Source organism: Rhinolophus sinicus, linkage group LG04 (genome assembly GCF_036562045.2).
Source record: "Rhinolophus sinicus isolate RSC01 linkage group LG04, ASM3656204v1, whole genome shotgun sequence".
Classification (NCBI taxonomy): Eukaryota; Metazoa; Chordata; class Mammalia; order Chiroptera; family Rhinolophidae; genus Rhinolophus; species Rhinolophus sinicus.
In genome coordinates this window covers 61,450,918-61,468,565 of record NC_133754.1, presented here as the reverse complement: position 1 = coordinate 61,468,565, position 17,648 = coordinate 61,450,918, and the positions used below count along the sequence as shown (strand labels likewise).

Genomic DNA, 17,648 nt, shown 5'->3' with positions numbered 1-17,648 from the left:
TGGCCCCTCCAAGCTAAGCCCAAATTGCAGATTCATGAGCAAAATAAATGTTGTCATTTAAGTTCTTTTGGTAGAACTGGAACAGTGAACTTGACTGGGGATCCAACGGCCTGATCTCCAGAGATCTCTTGACTCCGAGGTATTTTCCAGTCCTGATCCTCTAGCTTCCCACCAGTGTCGCGTCAGTACATATCCTTCCCACAGACATTCCAACTACGTGACACAGCAAGATTGGATGTCTGTTGTTGCAACCGCTATCCTCAGCTGATGAGGAGACAATTGTCATGGTCCCTGATAGGGATGATGAGGGCCTGAGAACAGATGTGATGATGGGGAGGGGTTGGAGCCGGTAAAAATATAGGGCACAGACTCCAACAAGACTTGAGGAAAATACGGGAAAGGAGGCAGGCAAGAGTGCTTCTCAGGTTTCTAATGGGGCCACCGGGCAGATGTTCATGTCATTAACTGAGGAATATAATTCAGGAGAAAGCAGCTTTCAGGGAACTAAAACATGCAAACTAATTATAAGTTTAGGTATCAACTTGGTGATTTGGAAACGCCTGTGGGAAACACATGTGGAGATATTTACAAGACACAGGAGCACAGCCATGCTTTCTGGCTTCACCCCATCATTGAAGAGACAACACTGTGGACCAGGATAAAAGTCTCTTAGAGATGTAGGAACCTGAGGAAAGTTAAGCCCTAACACCGTTCAGACGGAATCTTTAACTTTAAAAAGTGCTGTCTATTAGGGTCTGTGTTGAGTGTGTGCATGTGCATGGGTGTGAAAGCATCCAGGGAATATTCCTGCCATCTCAGACTCAAACAGAAAGGAAGCAATTTCTTCCATTTCTTTCATGACCACGCATTGTCTCTGGACCAGCTCAAAAGGTTGATCACTGACTTAACATAAGCACAAGAATAACTGTGCATTTATGTAACTCCTTCCTCAAAGGAGCTCTCAGCTTTCTGCAGATAATGGACTTATTTATCCTTAGAGCACGCCTGTGAAGCAGTTACAGGACAGGGGTGACCAGACTCTGTAATAAATAATGTCAAGAACAGCAAGAAGCAAAACTAGCCCATAATTCTGAGGCCCTGGAGGAGATGGGATAGGCTCAAGGTCACCCAGTGAGTTGGGAACTACTCAAGCCTTTGTGCTGTGATGGCATGACTCATCTTCTCTCTGAATGTCCCCCTGGGCTTGCTCAGTCCTGTCACCTGTGTGGTGAGTCTGTGGTTATAAGGAGTTAAGAGGTAAATCTGCCAGACTGACGGGTTTAGACAGGCCAACACCTCCTTTTCCAGCCAAGAACTTCCTTGCACGCCCACAGGCACAAAGTGGCTGCTTGGAAACCCAGAGACAGAATCCACATAAGTAATTGGGAAACTGCCCCGATCAATTCAGCTTTCAAAAAACTTCCCAACACAAGGAATTGCAAATCAATAGAGAAGAAATCAGCCTGTCTCACACACAGAGACTGACTCCTGCCCTGTGAAATCAGAGGTAGTATCAGTCATAAAAAGAATGGGTTTGCTCCAGAGGCTCCAACTGAAAACAGAAGTTGAATAAGAGCTATATACTGTATTTGTTTAAATTTCATGCAGTGAAGGTCTGTGACGCAGGAGACAGGTTTATGGAGAGAGAAATAAAATGTTGACAAATGGCCCTGTAATCAACTGGAACATGCAATAAATCATTAGAATGCCAATAACACTTCCAGGACAAGCTTAGAAAGGTCATTACTGTGTCACAATATATCTTCCAGCACCAAACAAAGCAAACAGAACATGTTGGGAATAGGATTATGGGGGGAAGCATCTGTCAGTCCTAATTAAGAATTAACTACAGATTGTATCTTGGGAGATGTATAATTTATTTTCCCTCTTCTTCCTCCCTACACACTCACAAAAAAGAAAAATAAATCAATAAAAAAGTTAACCCATTCTAGGTCAGAGATGGCATCAAAAAGGCAAGCACAAAGTGTGGATCAGAGAGAGCTGAGATGCTGGGGGAGTGGGAAGCTGGGCCAAGGAAGGAGGAGAGGGTCCTGCCATCAAAGTGGGCCAAGACAGAGAGCTGGAGAGCTCTGACTCAGCCTGGACCCCCGATGCTTCTCTCTTTGTCCCAGCCCACCCCAACCCAAGACACTCGGTTTCACACCATCAGGAATGTTGGGGTTATTTAATACTTTGGCAACACGGTCTCACAAGCAAGAAAGTGGCAGCAGGAAGGCTGGAAGTTAAAAAAACAAAAAAGTGCCAAATCCTTTCTACCTGAATGTACCAGTTATGATTGAGTTTGGCTGCAGGTACAGAAAACCCAACTCACAGTGATTTAAACAAAGAAGTGTTTATTTTTCTCATGTAACAGAAGTCCAGAGGTGGGAGGTGCTGGGTCGGCTTTCTGAATGTCTGCCTTATAATCTTTGGGGTGTTGGCTTATACCTTCTTTGACTCATGGTCATAAGATGGCTACTGCAGCTCCAGACATCATGACCATGTTCAAGGGAAGAACAGAGGAGAAAGGATGACTCTGGCTTTTGTTATCCCTGTTATCAGGAAAGCCAAAGTTTTCCCAAAACAAACCCCCCTGTCCCCAGCAAATGTAGGTATTTCTCTCATTGACCAACATTGTCTTAAATGGCTGCCAAAAAGCCTGGGAGATGAAGTGAACACACTGTAACCCCAAATAAAAATAAAATTCTGTTTACAAGGAAGGAGAGAGGAATAGGTTTTGTGTCAGCAACTAACAGGGTTTGGCATGCCGAGAAGTGGGATTTCAGTTGAAGCAGGCACCCTGCAGAGGAGGGGCCAGCTGTGTGTGTGTTTGTCTTGTGCTGTTTGCAGAAATGCCCTCTGTCCCACTAGGAAAGTTGCTGGTCCTTAAGCTCTGCTTCCCAGCTCCGCCCTAACACAATTGCTGCTGCTAAGTGCGCCTGGCCACACTGGCCAAATATGCTCTACTTTGTTCTGCTCTGTTCTACCAATGGCAAGGCCCATGGCTTTTGTGCAGCTTAAAGTAACTCAGGGTATTCAGAGCAAAGTCATGTCAGCCATCTGAGCAGCACCCAAGGATTAAGGAGAAAATATACACTCCTTCACCACAGATCTTGCTCCAACTGGCTTTTTCATCCGGGATAGCAGCCCAGAAGGCCCCAAGACGTCTTTTATTGTTTACCTGGGTTTTGCTTTCCTCCAAGCAGCTTCTTACCCTCTCCTCTGATTGGCTGTGTGCGTGTGTGTGCGTGTGTGTGCACGTGTGTGTGCACGTGTGTGTGCGTGCGTGTGTGAGGGCACTGTGTGCATGCATGTGCCTATGTGTCTGTTCCTCTCTCATTGTCCCTTCTTCATTCCTCGCGTGAGCCAGGCCCTGTCCCATCACAGAGGTGGCTTCCCCAGGCATGTTCAGGGAGGTTTTGATAACCGCCTGATTCTAGATGTCATGATTATCGTGACCATCATTACCAGCGTCACTGGGGCCATTGCTCTCTCTCGTTCTACCTGCCTTCCCTTCTCGGCTCGCTTTTTCTGCTTGAGTTTGCATTTCTGCCTTTTTTATTTTATTATTTTATTTTATTTTATTTTATTTTTTCTGCTGACAGAGACAAGAGCCCGTCCTAGTTCACCGTTTCAGGATTTGTTGCAGACTTCAAGGTAGAGGTTTATGGCTGCGGGTGTCCTGGTTATAGTACGGTTCTTATGGGTTCTCATAAACTCAGCTGCTCTAGGGTCCTCTTAAATTCCGGTATGAGAGATAGAGAAAAGGCATCATTCAGTCCTGTTACATGCAGGAATCCTCACCCTTGAAGACTGAGGATAATGTTTCTTTCTTGGGGGAACAAAAGCCCATAACTCTTGAATGCTGCCCAGGAACCAGAGGGTAAAGAAAAGTCCTTTTTTCCTTCCCACTTGCCAGGATGGATGGCAGGTGGGAGTTGCAGTTGGGGCTAGAAAGATGGGCACAGAGCAAGGATTGAAATCCAGCAGTATTTTTTTGCCAATCCCAAAAGGCCTATCCTTAGATGCTGAGCATGCAATCAGGCTGGTTAAAAATCCCACACGCTTCCATCCTGCACAAGCCCAGGCTACGGGCCTCTGTAGGGCAGCCACTGAGGCCCACCTGGAACAGCCCTAATCACATTCTTAGATATAGATTTTCACACAGTGTTTTCACTTCTTTCGCAAGATTTTCATAAATCTGATTATTATTCCAATTTTGCACATAAGAAAGCCAGAGCTAAGAGTGGGACATTACTTATTTGAGACCACACAGCTGATAAGTGGCAGCTGGGACTCAAACCCAAATGGCTGTCATGCAATCCAAGGCTAAATCCATGTCATCTAGCTGCCCCTGTTGGAAGTCAAGGGCTGCCGACTGACATGGGAACATCTATGCCCAGAGCTGAAGTCGTCTCTAGAAAATCCTGATGCAAGACAGCTTTGTGGAGTGAAGTGAACACTGGCTGGGGAAGTAACTGCCTTAGCCAGAGCTGTGTACTTTTGGGAAAGTCATTTAACCTCTCTGGGCCTCAGCTTCCTACTTTATTTAAAGAAGATTATACTCATGAGGCAAAACCCTAGGAAGCTTCAGTGGCTGCTGTGTGAGACAGGGGCCCACTGTGCCCCCTCTTGTATGGTTTATGTCTTGAGGTTCCATGTAAAGGTGATGTTGTGCATGAGATTCTACTGATTAAAAAGTTTTAATGTTTGAAAACATTTGGTCAAGACATTCTCTAAGACTCCTATGCTTATGCCATGAGTAGCATCAACAAGCCACCCATCTTTGTGTGCTTACAGGGACTTGCGCAAGTACCTGGCATGTAGTTAGTGCTTAGAAATGGCAGCCAAGCAATGCCCCTCATGGTGAACATCCAGGAAAAGGGATGCCTCCTGTGCATGGTAAGAAATTTCCTAAAGTAAGGAGGTGCAGTGACCTAGGGAGTGGCCTTTTACCAAGTTTTTTCTTGAGGATTTAACATTTAACCAACATTTAATCATTGGCACCATAAGATTCATGTTCAGATAAAGTTTCAGACTTATTGTTTCCCTGTGCCCAACATAGATGAAGAACACTTGTGTAATTTCACCTGCAAAATGATTTCTTATTCATAAAGTTGTGCAATTGAGAGTGGTATTTTGGGTCACCTTAAGCTCTCCCATACAACCTGGATTTTGCATTAAATGAAAACCATTAGTATTCGAAAATGCTTTACCATGAGGGTGGATGTGTGACCATGACCTCTGTGCTTATGTAACACAGAGGTATGTGTTTTCATTACCACAGTCCTGGGGTGGGAATGGAAGGAGCTGGAAGAAGCAAAGCCACTGCTTTTTAACACTGTCGTTGCAAACGTCTGTTATTAGCATCAGCTCAGGTCTACCGGGGTCAAGCATTGCACATTGGTTCTGAATTACTCCATCACAGCACGCACACCCAACTAGAGGACATGGGACAGGGGTCCTGGCTCAGAAAGACGCCGTGCAGTGTTTTCTTCAGATTGTCTGGATGCCTTCCTCCCCACCACTCACTTTCTCCCTCCCAGGAAACAGTCCAGAGATCCTCAGACTACTGTCCATAGCCCAAATCTGGCCCACTGCCTTTTTCTATACAGCCTTGGAGCTAAGAACGGTTTTTGCATTTTTAAATGACTGAAAAAAATCAAAAGAAGAATAATGGTTTGTAACGTGAAAATTCTATGGAATTCAAATTTCAGTGTTCATTAATAAAGTGTTATTGGAACATAGCCATGCTCATTTATTTACATATTGTCTCTGGACAATCACTCTTAAGATTCTCCAAAGGCAGTTGAGTAGTTGCAACAGAGACTATATGACCCTGAAGCCTAAAATATTTGCTATCTGTGCCTTAACAGAAAACATTTTCCAACCCCCAAGCTAGCCCAACATTGACTCCCCTCTCCCCCTTGGCAGTCACCAACACCTGATAAATGTCTTCCTAACATTTCTGGAATACACCCCTTTCTCTTACTGCTAGCTAAGGACTTCAAGTGTCTCCCACCAGGACTTCTGCAACAGTCTCCAGATGGATCTCCTAACTTTTAGACTTGCTGCCTGGAACATCTCATTGGTGTCCCCAGAGTGTAGTAGAGTACACTGGATAAGAGCACGGACTCTGGAGCCAGACCACCTGGCTTTCAATCCTAGCTCTGCCCTCTTATTATCTGTGTGGCCCCGGGCAAGTCATTTAAATTCTAATCCTCAGTTTCCTCATTTGTAAAATGAGGAAGATAATAACAGCTATTTTATAAGGTCATTGTAAGGATTATTTGCAAAGCCCTTAAAACTGTACCTAGGACAATACTAGTATGTTTTCCATGGAAAATTCAAATTTGACCATGTCATTCCTCTGCCTAAGAGATATCAGTGGCTCTTCATCATTTATCAGATAAAGCCCAAACTCCTTAGCGTGGCATATATCCCTCTGTGATCTGATTGCTGTCTACACGCATCCAAGTGTATCTCTTCCTAATCCCTGCATCACATCTTTTGCTGTGACTACTCCAATTGCTTGTAGAGCTCATACCCTTTGCTTATCTCCAGCACTCCCTTTGGAGGCCCTGCTCAGATTTCAGTTCCTCCAGGAAGTCTTCTCTGATTGTGCCTCCTCTTTGCTCACATCATACCCTTGCAGAGCTCCAAAACCACTTACCACATTGAATCATGCCTATTGATGACTCTGCCACCATTAGATTGTGAGCTACATGAGAAACTAGGAAGGCTCTTCAGAACTAACTTGAGAGAAAGCAGAGACAAGTGTCAGAGGATGAATGAGGACAGACTTCTTGAAGAGGGGCTCCTCTGAGCAGAGCCTTAGAGGTTGGGTCGGACATGGACGGGTTGTGTTCAGTTTTCAGTTCCCAGCACCTAGCACTGTGCCTGACACATTTAGCTCTTTCCTAAATGTTTGCTGAGTGAATGACTGAATTCACTGATTAATCACTCTAACCCATTCACTCCTCTAGGAAACTATAGTTTTATGTGAGTTCAAGTTTCAGCCTTATCTCCCATGTCCTGTACCTTTGAATTAATTATTTTAGACTGAAATATGATTCCAGGCACTTCAGAAAGCAGGGAGAGAACCTCGAGGGGGACTCCCCATTCATAGCAGACACAGTGGCCAGATTCACTCTCTGATTCACTCACTTCAAAATCTTCAGGGCTCCTCTGGCCTACGGAACTAAGGCTCACCTCCTGGAAATGATTTCCAACCTTGCTTCCCATGACTTCCCTACATACACCAGAACTACTGCTCTTTCACTGCCTTTGCTGAGCAAGTTCAAACAGCACCTAGCATGTAGAATGCTTTGCAATATTTCTTATTATCATTATTGGAGTGATGGCTGAATCAGATCACTTTTGTGAAGACACTCTGCACTCAAGTCAGAGTCACACTTTCTCCCTTTTTCAAGAATGGAATTCCTCTTGACCCTCTCTGTGTCCATTTCCTACTCATCCTTTAGACTCAGCAACCCTTCCAAGACTCTCCTCCACCTCATTCATCTTTCCCCCAGAGTAGATTCTCCCTTCTTATGTTATGTTTGCTTCTTCGAGTGCTTCCCTTTTCTACCATGCATCATGGTTATGCAAGGTTATCAATGTGCAGATCTGATTTCCTCTTCAGATTTAGGAAGAAAGATCACTGTCTGTCTTAGAAAGCCCATGTCTCACCACAGAGCCTGACCCCCAAGAAGCTCACGCCGTGCTGACTGTGTGAGTGCCTGGGGCCTCTCTCCAAACAGGACCCTTACTAAGAGGGGAAATTACTGTGCCAGGTACTAAGCTACAGCTCCTCCAGGGCATCAGGGCACTGTTCTACCTTCACACTGTCCCCTAAATTCACTTGGAAAAATCCATTTTTTTTAATTAATTTATTTTCCAATTACAGTTGGCAGACAATATTATATTAGTTTCAGGTGTACAAAATAGTGATTAGGCTTTTATATACCTTACAATGCAATCACCCTGATAAGTCTGGTACCCATCTGAAACCATACATAATTATTACAATATTATTGACTATATTTCTTATGTTGTATTTCACACCACCATGACTAGTTTTTGTGACAACATGGATAGAAAATCCATTTTATAGATGAAGAAACTGAGACTCAGAAAGGTTGGCTTGCTCAGGTCACACAGCCAGTGAGTAGTGGAAGGGGAAGCATCTTCTCTCTCCCCTCCCCACATTCATGCCATTGTCCCACAAGGCCACAGTGTAGGGACAAATGGTTCACTGGGGGCTTTGGGCCACTCCAGAACCACTTCCATCAGGAGATATTAACACAGCTCTGATAAGACAGAAATTCAGCTAGCATAATTGAAGATGTCGACATCCTTCTACTTCTTCTTCATTCCCTTCCCTCACCATCCCTACTTCCTACCTCCCAAAGCTAGGAAAAGCTGTTTGAGGTGAATTGTGTTTATACATAGTGGCTGTCATTACTGTTAAGAAGAACGTTTGCAATGGAGTCTCGGTACCCACTCTACAATCACCGTCTGCAGGGCTTTCTCTCTGTCTACCTATGTGTTTACATAGCGCCTATCACTAACACATCAGCAGCTTTGACAAACAAGCTGTGTAGTGCAGGAAGAAAAGAAAAAAGTTGTTTGTGACTGACGCTGTTAATTATCACTTCGTTACACCCCGGCACTCCTTAGAGTGGCACATGGTCGTTCTCAGTTCCTCTGCACATGTGCATGTATTTGGAGACATCCTCTCCCATCACAACATGATATAAACTACAATCTTTATATAACATGACATGAAACGCAGTAGTTCTCGCCCACGTGGTAGTCATACCACATAATCAAAACAGCTGTAACCAAAATGGGTAAACTTATTTATTACCTGACAAGGACTTTAGTTGACCACAAGTTTAATGGTGCCAAGAACACAATGTGACTGCTAAATAAAAACAATGCTGGTTCACATTTACACTTTCTTAGTGGAAGCAGAAGTTCCAGATCACAGAAAGTAAAGACCCTACTATATTTGGTGACAGGCAGACCACACTTTCTGTATTGTGTGAAACTCCAAGAGGCACGTCTTAACCCTGGAGGGTATCCAGACAAGGATGACCAGGATGATGACAAATCTGGTAACTAGTCACATGAGACATGTTAAAGGAATATGGCACGTTTCATCTGGAGAATAGAGTGCTAAAGGAAAATAGCATCACTATCTGAAGACGTCTGTTCTCTGTGGCTCCAAGTGCCTGGGCTGCTATGGCACAAATGGCGATAGACTGGGAACAGTAATTAGAATCCTAGGATGATGTGTTGGAAGACAACATTAGAAGTCGGCTAATCTATAATACTCCCAGCTGCAGCTTGGGGTGCAACTGAGGTCTTAGGATGTTTGGTTCAAGCCTCATAGAGCCCCAACTCTCCCAAAGAGTATTGTGAACACCCAAAAGTTTACCTCACATGGTCATCTCTGCCTCTAGGCTCCTGCTTCTGATGCTATCTGTTCCCGTCTACTGAGGTTCAGGGATGGAATGAAACTCTTTCTCAATCACAACACACACACACACACACACACACACACACACACACACACACACACCACTTTACAAAGCATATATGATCCTAGAAGCCTTCTCTATTAAATGGGAGAAAGAGATAATGGAGAAGAGATTTACACTGTAGCTCCAACAACTTTAAATGAGGCAGTAGGCCTCCTTATAAAATGCCCTCTGTTCTCCCATCACCCTGAAATTTCACTGAATCTTGACTTCACCCAGTTTAAGGCTTCCTCCTCTTTCTGGTTTCTTTCTTTTACCCATTCTCTTTCTTCTCTTCTCTCTCCTCCTCCCCTTCAGGAACAAATACAGTTCATTGCTCCCACTGTCTCATGCATCTAGTAATAGTTACATTTACAAAGTCACATCCCAAGCTGGCTTACCTTAAACCTAGAAATCACCATCTACAAGGGGAATTCTGGTGCCAGATATTAAGAAATCAGCATTTCATCAATCTAATGAGATCCGGAAGGAAGTTTCCATAGACAAGTAAATTTGGGGAACTGTACACTGGAGACCCCTCATGGAAATTAACAGTTAACTAAGTAACTTGTTAAAGTGTCTACAAAGCCCTCTAGTACAGAAACCTGCTTAACTCTGTGAAACCCACTATTTCCAGAACTTACTGGGCTGTGGGTTAATAAGAACACCTCTGATATTCCATTGAATATGCCTTGGGATATGCATGTGAAAGGCCCTATCCAGCCCAGGGGACATGTGGTGAGGCCCTGGGAGCAGAAGTGCTGGGAAGAATGAGTCACCTCACTGGAGCATGAATACTTGTCCTATTCTCAACTCACTGGGTGACCTTGAGCCCATCCCATCTCCTCCAGGGCCTCAGAGTGATGGGCTAGTTTTGCTTCTTGCTGTTCTTAACATTACTTATTACAGAGTCTCGTCACCCCTGTCCTATAACTGCCTCACAGACGTGCTCTAAGGATAAATAAGTCCATTATCTGCAGAGAGCTGAGAGCTCCTTTGAGAAAGGCTTTACATAAATGCACAGTTATTCTTGTGCTTATGTTAAGTCAGTTAGCAACCTTTTGAACTGGTCCCGTTCTCTTTACAGGTTCTGTGGAGTAATAGGAAAAAAACAGGTGATGTGACCCCTGGCCAAATGGAGCTTTCAGTCTAGTTAGTTTGAAATGGCACATCTACATACTTATGTGCTTACACACACACACACACACACACACACACACACACACACAAATATTAGGTGAGACGCTCTTGAGATTCAATATTTAGGCTACTCAACATTACTACCTTACTTCTGTCCAATTCCTTCATCTCTGCAGACTTTTGTTCTGGTAGTGGGGTCCTCTTTCTCACATGTCTATACAATCTTGTTTTTCAGAAGAGAAAGCTGAGGCCAGACAGATGAAATAAATTTTCCAACCTCCCACGGGAAATGGATGGCAGGACTAGGGCAGATTCTGGAATTCACATCCTGTTGCTTTTTCCCAAGCTTTTACACAGGTGTCCAGACTTGTCTTATTGGAAACAGCCTGGTACACTTTCTACTGCACCATACCTCCACACAGAGATCTTTATAACAATTGTAGATATCCAATAATAGATGGTGTTGGGTTTACTGTTCTTAAAGATATCTGAGCAGAAGCCAGAATCTGTCTAGGAAGCAATGGACAGGTGGAATGTGGAACTAGATGCTTCATTCTTCCAGTCACTCATTCAACATTTATTTCTCATTTCCATGGGCCATGGGTTGTTCTGTTCTCTATACAGTAATGAACAAAAAATATTTTCTACCCTTATTTGAACTTACATTGTAGTGGAAAAGATAGGCAATACGGAAATAAAAACATGTGCTAATGACACCTAATGGTAAGCATCAAGAAGTCTAAGACAAGTGAAAAGATGGACAGAAGTAGACTGGAACAGAAGAGGAGGGAGAGTGTGGTCATAAGAACCTGACTAGGAAGGTGACATTCGAAGGAAGACTTGAAGGGAGTGAGAGAGTGAGTCTGGATCATGTTGGAGTGATGAGCCTTGCAGAGAAAGGGTGCATTGAGAATAACGCCTTGGAACTGGCTCACACGTGGTGTTTTGAGGGACAGGGAGGAGGCCAGTGTGGCCAAAGCAAAGTGTGTGTGGCAGAGGTGGTAGGAGATGGAAGAAGTGGGAGGTAAGGAGGAAGCTGGTAGAGTCCAGGCCACAGTAAAGACTGCTGCAAGGGGCCTCCGAAAGCTGATTGCATGACCATGTGACTACATTACAATGTTGGGTCCACCAGGTCCTGATCTTTATCATTCTGAGAAGCGTACTGGTCTAGTTTCTCACCTGACTAACATACACTATCAGGGATTGTAAAGTACTGTCCTCCTGGGTAGCACAATGCCACACGGAAACAGTAGACAGAAAAGCTGAAAGAAGGAATCTATTTTTCCGTTGCCATACTCTGCAAAAAATCCTAACAATTTAGTGGAAGGGAGTTACCTTTCTCCCTCATCTCTCAAGTGTAACACACATACCATATAGTGCTGTCTAAAATGCACTAGTATTGGAAAACATAGCTGCTGTTTCTTTTAGTTCGGCGGAATTCTCTTACCTTCATCAACAACCACATAAAACTGGAATTCAACTTCCCATGCGAAGCAGAGTTTGATACAAGTTTAGGTCTAAGGTCTAAGGGATAAGACATGAGATCTTGGAAGCACCAGGAGTAGAAGGGAGGGATCCAGAACCAAAGGCAGTAGGTGTACCAAAAGGAAACAAGCAGAAACCCTGGACTTGTGACAAGTTTAACCAAAACCAACCGCTGAATCTAAGGATTACAGTCCTCAAGTCTCCTATTTCATCCCCGCCCAAGGATGGAGGCTGGTCTGAGTTGGGGTGCACTTCCCATACAGATGGTCTGAAGTAGTCCCTGTGCCCAAGGAGAGGGAAACAAAGGGCAGAGAGTCAGTAGGTGATTGTCATCTCCACAAGAGGGGTGACATCTTTTCAGTCTATTCCCTCCCTTTCTACAGTCAGTTCAACACATATTACCCCCATCTTCCTACACCAGGCAAAGATCTCTTCCTCCCAAATCTCAAATCACCAGGCACTCAACATAGGACTGGACATGATAGCAGAAGAGGTCACTGCCTCCATCCTGTGTTTCTACCCAGTACAATAGTCCTAAAGAACCCTCAATGTCCATGCGTAGTAGAGCACACTGAAGTTGAGTTTTCCACTGGACTGAGGTATGGGTCCCTTGAGGCTGAAAGACAAAAGCAAGCTCACTGGGGAAAAAGGGACATTGAAGACAATCCTCTCCTGCCTCACTCTTTCCCAAGGGCTGAGCTTGCCTTTACTGTTCACAAAAACTTCATCCATCTTCATCTAAACAGAAATGGAATGGGATGCATTTTCATGAACCATAGTTTGTAATCTGAACTGCTCTATGCACTTACAGCCACAATTTGACATGGACCCACACTCTCTCCCCTGCAGCTCATATTTGTGGAGAAGGTTGATAGCAGTTCCGGGATGCTTTCTCCAGGGAATATATGGAGAGCCCAAGTGGGCACATCTGTCTGCTCCCCCAACTCTTCCTTTCCAATTTGAGAGAAGCCAGAAAGCTGCACTCCAGGAGGAAGAGCCTGTAACTGGATCAACTATGGTGCTTTCAAAAGAATTCCTGAACTAGTGATGCACTTTCAAATACAGCAGCCATTAGCTACAGGTGACTACAGTGCACTTGCAAGGTGGTTCATCCAAACTCAGGAATGTGATAAGTGAAAAGTACAGTGGCTTTTAATACTAACTACAGTAGTACGTTGGTTTTCGAACGTCTCGGTTGATGAACATTGCAGTTTACGAGTGCCGTAAACCCGGAAGTAAATGCTTCGGTTTTCGAACACACCTTGGAAGTCGAACATGTCACGCAGTTTCCGCTAAGATCCTGAAGCCTAGCTGTCGCTGTTTTCCAGCATTTCAGAACTCGAATGGTCTTCCGGAATGGATGATGTTCGAAAACCAAGGTACCACTGTATAAAATAAGAATATAAAATATTTCATTACTTTTTGTATTACTTATATTTTAGATATATTAGATAAAATATATTACTCACATTAATTTTCCCTCTTTGTTTTTACTTTTTATATAAATATAATGTGGCCATTAAAAATTTTTTAGTTATACATGTGGCTCACGTTATATTTCTATTAGACAGACAGCCCTGAGTTGGAGGATGAACAACCAATGATGGCATTGGACAAGCAATACTAGTTCTTGCCAAGCTGAGCACCCCATGTGTAGAAAGTATTGAATATCAAGTGTGTCTCAGCTTACCCAGCCGATGTGAGGGTCAACCTAGAGAGGTGGAAATGAGTCAGGATAGATAGCCTAGAAATTGACAACCCACTCTAGGGTACAAGGTGAGGTATCTCACTGGTTACACAAGTAACAAGTGACTGTACCCAGTACCTGCAGCTGGAAACAAGAACCAGTTTCATCCAGCAAGGTTAATCCCTGTGACCTGGGACCTGACCTTTAGCTAATTTTAATGTCATTATAATGTCATTTTCATTACAGTTACTACAATGCCCATCATGTATCTGATACCATGGCAGTTCTGGAGGAACCAAATGAGGAAGAAAAAGAGGGAAATGGAGGGTCCCGCTCAGGGGGAGAAGATGAATAAACCACCACAATGGGATGTCACCAATTCCCTCCCCAGGAGGGATAAAAACCCCTGATCATGACTTCCTTGGTGCAATTCATTCTCTGAGTTCACCCACACTTTCAAGTGTGTGATTTCACTTTTAAAAAATCGCTTTCACTTTCCTGCACCTGTCTCACTCTTGAATTCTTTCTTGCATTGGAGACAAGAACACAGTCACCATGTTCTGGGTTGAGTCCTCTCTTGGACCTCCCCGTTGAGCTTCTGACAACAGAGGTCTAAGCACCAAGAATACAGACCCTGACACTCCAGCAAGCGGATGTTTTACCATGTCAAGGAGTCAAGCCAAATCCAGGCCTCTGATTCACTAGTTGTGGCTGGAGCTGGCTGGTACACCTGCCACATTTTGTTCTCTTTCACGCTACCTTCCTTTCAGGAGGTTTGGGGTTTCTAGGCATGAGAGACCTCATAGCCAGCATCCCCTATCCTATACGCCCTAGATGGCTTCTGGAAAATCAGAACAGCCTGAGTTGTTCCAGATTAGATGACTTTTGGGTCCTTTCTGGATATCGTGTGGAAATTTGGGATTTGGGTTAGACAAATCTGGATTCAAACTTCGGTTCTACTGTTTACACGCTGTATGAACTTAGACAAGAAACAATCTCTCTAAGTCATAACTTTTTCCTCATATGTGAAAAAAAAAAAAGGTAAAATAATTTAAAAGTTTCAGTAAAAATTTCACTGGATATGTGCAAGTGCTTCCCCAGTACCCGGCACATAAATGGTAGCTATTATTATTGGTCTCTGTTCCTATAAAATCTTATCTCCTTCATTTTGTTGATTAAGTCCTATTTTAAATGCAGTAGAGAAGCTCACTGTCTAATCTAAAGGAAACCTGTTCGGAATCCCTGTCTGATGGGAAGAGTACTTTCCTAAAGAAAAGAACTGCCTCCTGCTTTTCTATCCCAGCATTCTCCCATCCATTGGGAAACCTTCCTCTCCTCTGGTTTTTAGGCAATCCAGATTTTTCCTACTGAATTCTCAGGTTTACCTGAAGTGAGATGCACTTGTACCTAATTCAACATCTAGTGCTACCATAGGTTCCCTAAGCAAAACTTTCTCTCCATACCCACAGCAAAGCATAGAAAGAAAAACCCCACCCTGCTTGCCCCCAAGCTCCCCAGCCCTAGGGGTTGGGGAGCAGAGGGGACTGCCTGAGGAAACAGTCTGCTCAGATATGGATAGCGGGAGAGGATTTGGCATGAAGTGGAGAGAGCAAAGGAGGAAGAAAAAACAAACACAGCTTTAATTAAACACAGTGTATCTAAATCAGAGAGATATGCTCAGGGAGCAAGGAAGGGTGAAATGGAATTTTTAGAAGAAAACAACGGTGCCCACCTTCTTGGTCTCATTAACATTGAAATGAAACCCCTGAGGAGAAGGAGCCTGCCTCTGCCTGAGAGGAAGGAGAAGAGGGAAGAAAGCTCTCTGAGACTCTAGCCTGCGAATTGATCTGAGAAGACAAGGCATCCCCTTCTGAGCCTCCTCCTGAGGCCTCTCCCTTGGCCTTGGTTTCTGGAGGTGAGGGGTGACTGGGTAACAAGGCTTTACAAGAAGGTGTCCGGGATATGACAGGGATCCTTTCTTGACCCAACTGGCTCTCCCAGTTCATCATGCCCCATTCCTTACTCTCTCTTCTTCTGTGCACAGCATCCCGAGAAATCGTCACCACACAGCAGCCAGTGGATGTGTTGGATCCACCTGGGCTTCCTATCTCTGCAGCTCTCCTCTCCTCATACTCAGGAAACTTGATGCTTACCAAGTTCAGGAACTTAGCTTTGAGCCTCGCTTGCTACTGATTAGATCCCAGGTCTTATCATTGGATGTCTCCCTTAGCTCTGGCAGCTGGCCCCACCATGAACCCCAGGTCTTACCTTTGGGCTTCTGTACCAAGGTCTTGAAAATTGTCCTAGGCCCCCTCTCTTTTCTGAGTCACTGCCCTCTGGTGTCCCGTGAACATCAGTCCAATGGCTGGCACTTTGTCAAGAGAAATACCCAGCTCCAGCTCCTCATCCCAATACTTACCCCATCCATTTGGAAACTCTTTGCCATCTCTTGCTTTTGCATAATGCCTAACAGTAGGGGATCAATAAATGTGTGTTGAACGAATGGATGATTGGATGAGGGTACCTAACTGGGGACTTGGGAACGCTTTATAGGGCCAGCCTTGTGTACTTGCATGCTATCCTTGCTCTGCAGCCTGCTAAGTCTCCAATTTTAGTATAGAACCCCTTCTACTAAATGGCCAAAACATATTCATAGCCATCCAGTAAATGACCAATCCCAATGCTGATATTCAACAAAACACTGCCTGTTAGCCAAAGTCAAGGTGGGCAGCATTTTAGCAGACTCAATCTGCACTGCATTTAGAGCAGAGAATCCCTGAAGCAAAGAAGGAAGAGGAGGTTCTATTGTGAAAACTGCACCTTCCCTGTTATTTACTATTCAAAACTTCCATTGTACAACCTCAGTGAACGGCAATGTACATTTCTGAAATATTTCCCAAATAAATGACCATAAATTTGAACACAAATTGAAGGCCCTTGGGGCAATGAATAAAGTCTATTAAAAAAAAGTCTGTAAAATGGGGAATGGGGTTCATCCAGTATAGCCCATGAAAAAGAATGATAAAGAGAAAATATTCAAAACAAAGTTTTCATATTATTTGGATTTACATAACAAGTATCTGTAACAGCATTTATTTGTGTTTTATATTCTCATTCAATTTCAACATCACATTTTGGTAATTTTAAGTACAAAAATGGAAATGTCCAGGAATGGATATACAGGTACAACATTATGATTTTTGAAGGAATATATAGAAATAGAAATAGAAAGAAATAGGGGTTTTTTCATATGTCCACAAATTCTTTATACAGGTTTCTTCAAGAAGTCAACCTTAATTTTCCTTCCTTTGAGTGTGGGCTGGACATAGGAACTCACTTTTAACAAATAGAATGTGACAAGTGACAGTGTGTAACTCCCACCCAGGTCTAAGTGGTAAAAGGCATTGTGGCTTCCTCCTTGCTATCGTGGATCACTTGCTCCCAGGAAAGCCAACTACCATGTAGTAAGGAAACTCAAGCAGACTTGTGGAGGGGTCCCTGTAGCAAAGAATTGAGGCCTCCTGCCAACAACCAGAGAGGAACTGAGGCCATGTGAGGAACTGAGCCAACTTGGAAAGGAATCTACCAGCCCCAGTCAAGCTTTCTGACTATAGGCTCTGCCAAAATCTTGACTGCAACCTCAGGAGAGACCCTGAGCCAGAACTACCTACTATGTTTCCCCAAAAATAAGACCGGGTGTTATATTAATTTTTGCTCCAGAAGACGCATTAGGGCTTATGTTCAGGGGATGTCATCCTGAAAAATCATGCTAGGGCTTACTTTCTGGTTAGGTCTTATTTTCGGGGAAA

General features: G+C 43.9%; 1 long non-coding RNA gene across 2 annotated transcripts in view; it reads right to left on the bottom strand.

Moving 5' to 3' along the window:
- LOC141571038 (uncharacterized) overlaps nt 1-17,648 on the bottom strand; it is a 231,692-nt gene that overhangs the window by 61,063 nt on the left and 152,981 nt on the right. Inside the window, exon 4 of one of the 2 annotated variants that reach the window (XR_012495525.1) lies at nt 13,334-13,537. The exons of the other annotated variant lie outside the window; for it this stretch is intronic. This is a non-coding gene — a long non-coding RNA (uncharacterized LOC141571038). Of the gene's footprint in view, nt 1-13,333; nt 13,538-17,648 lie in introns of those variants that run through there. 2 annotated transcript variants of the gene reach the window in all.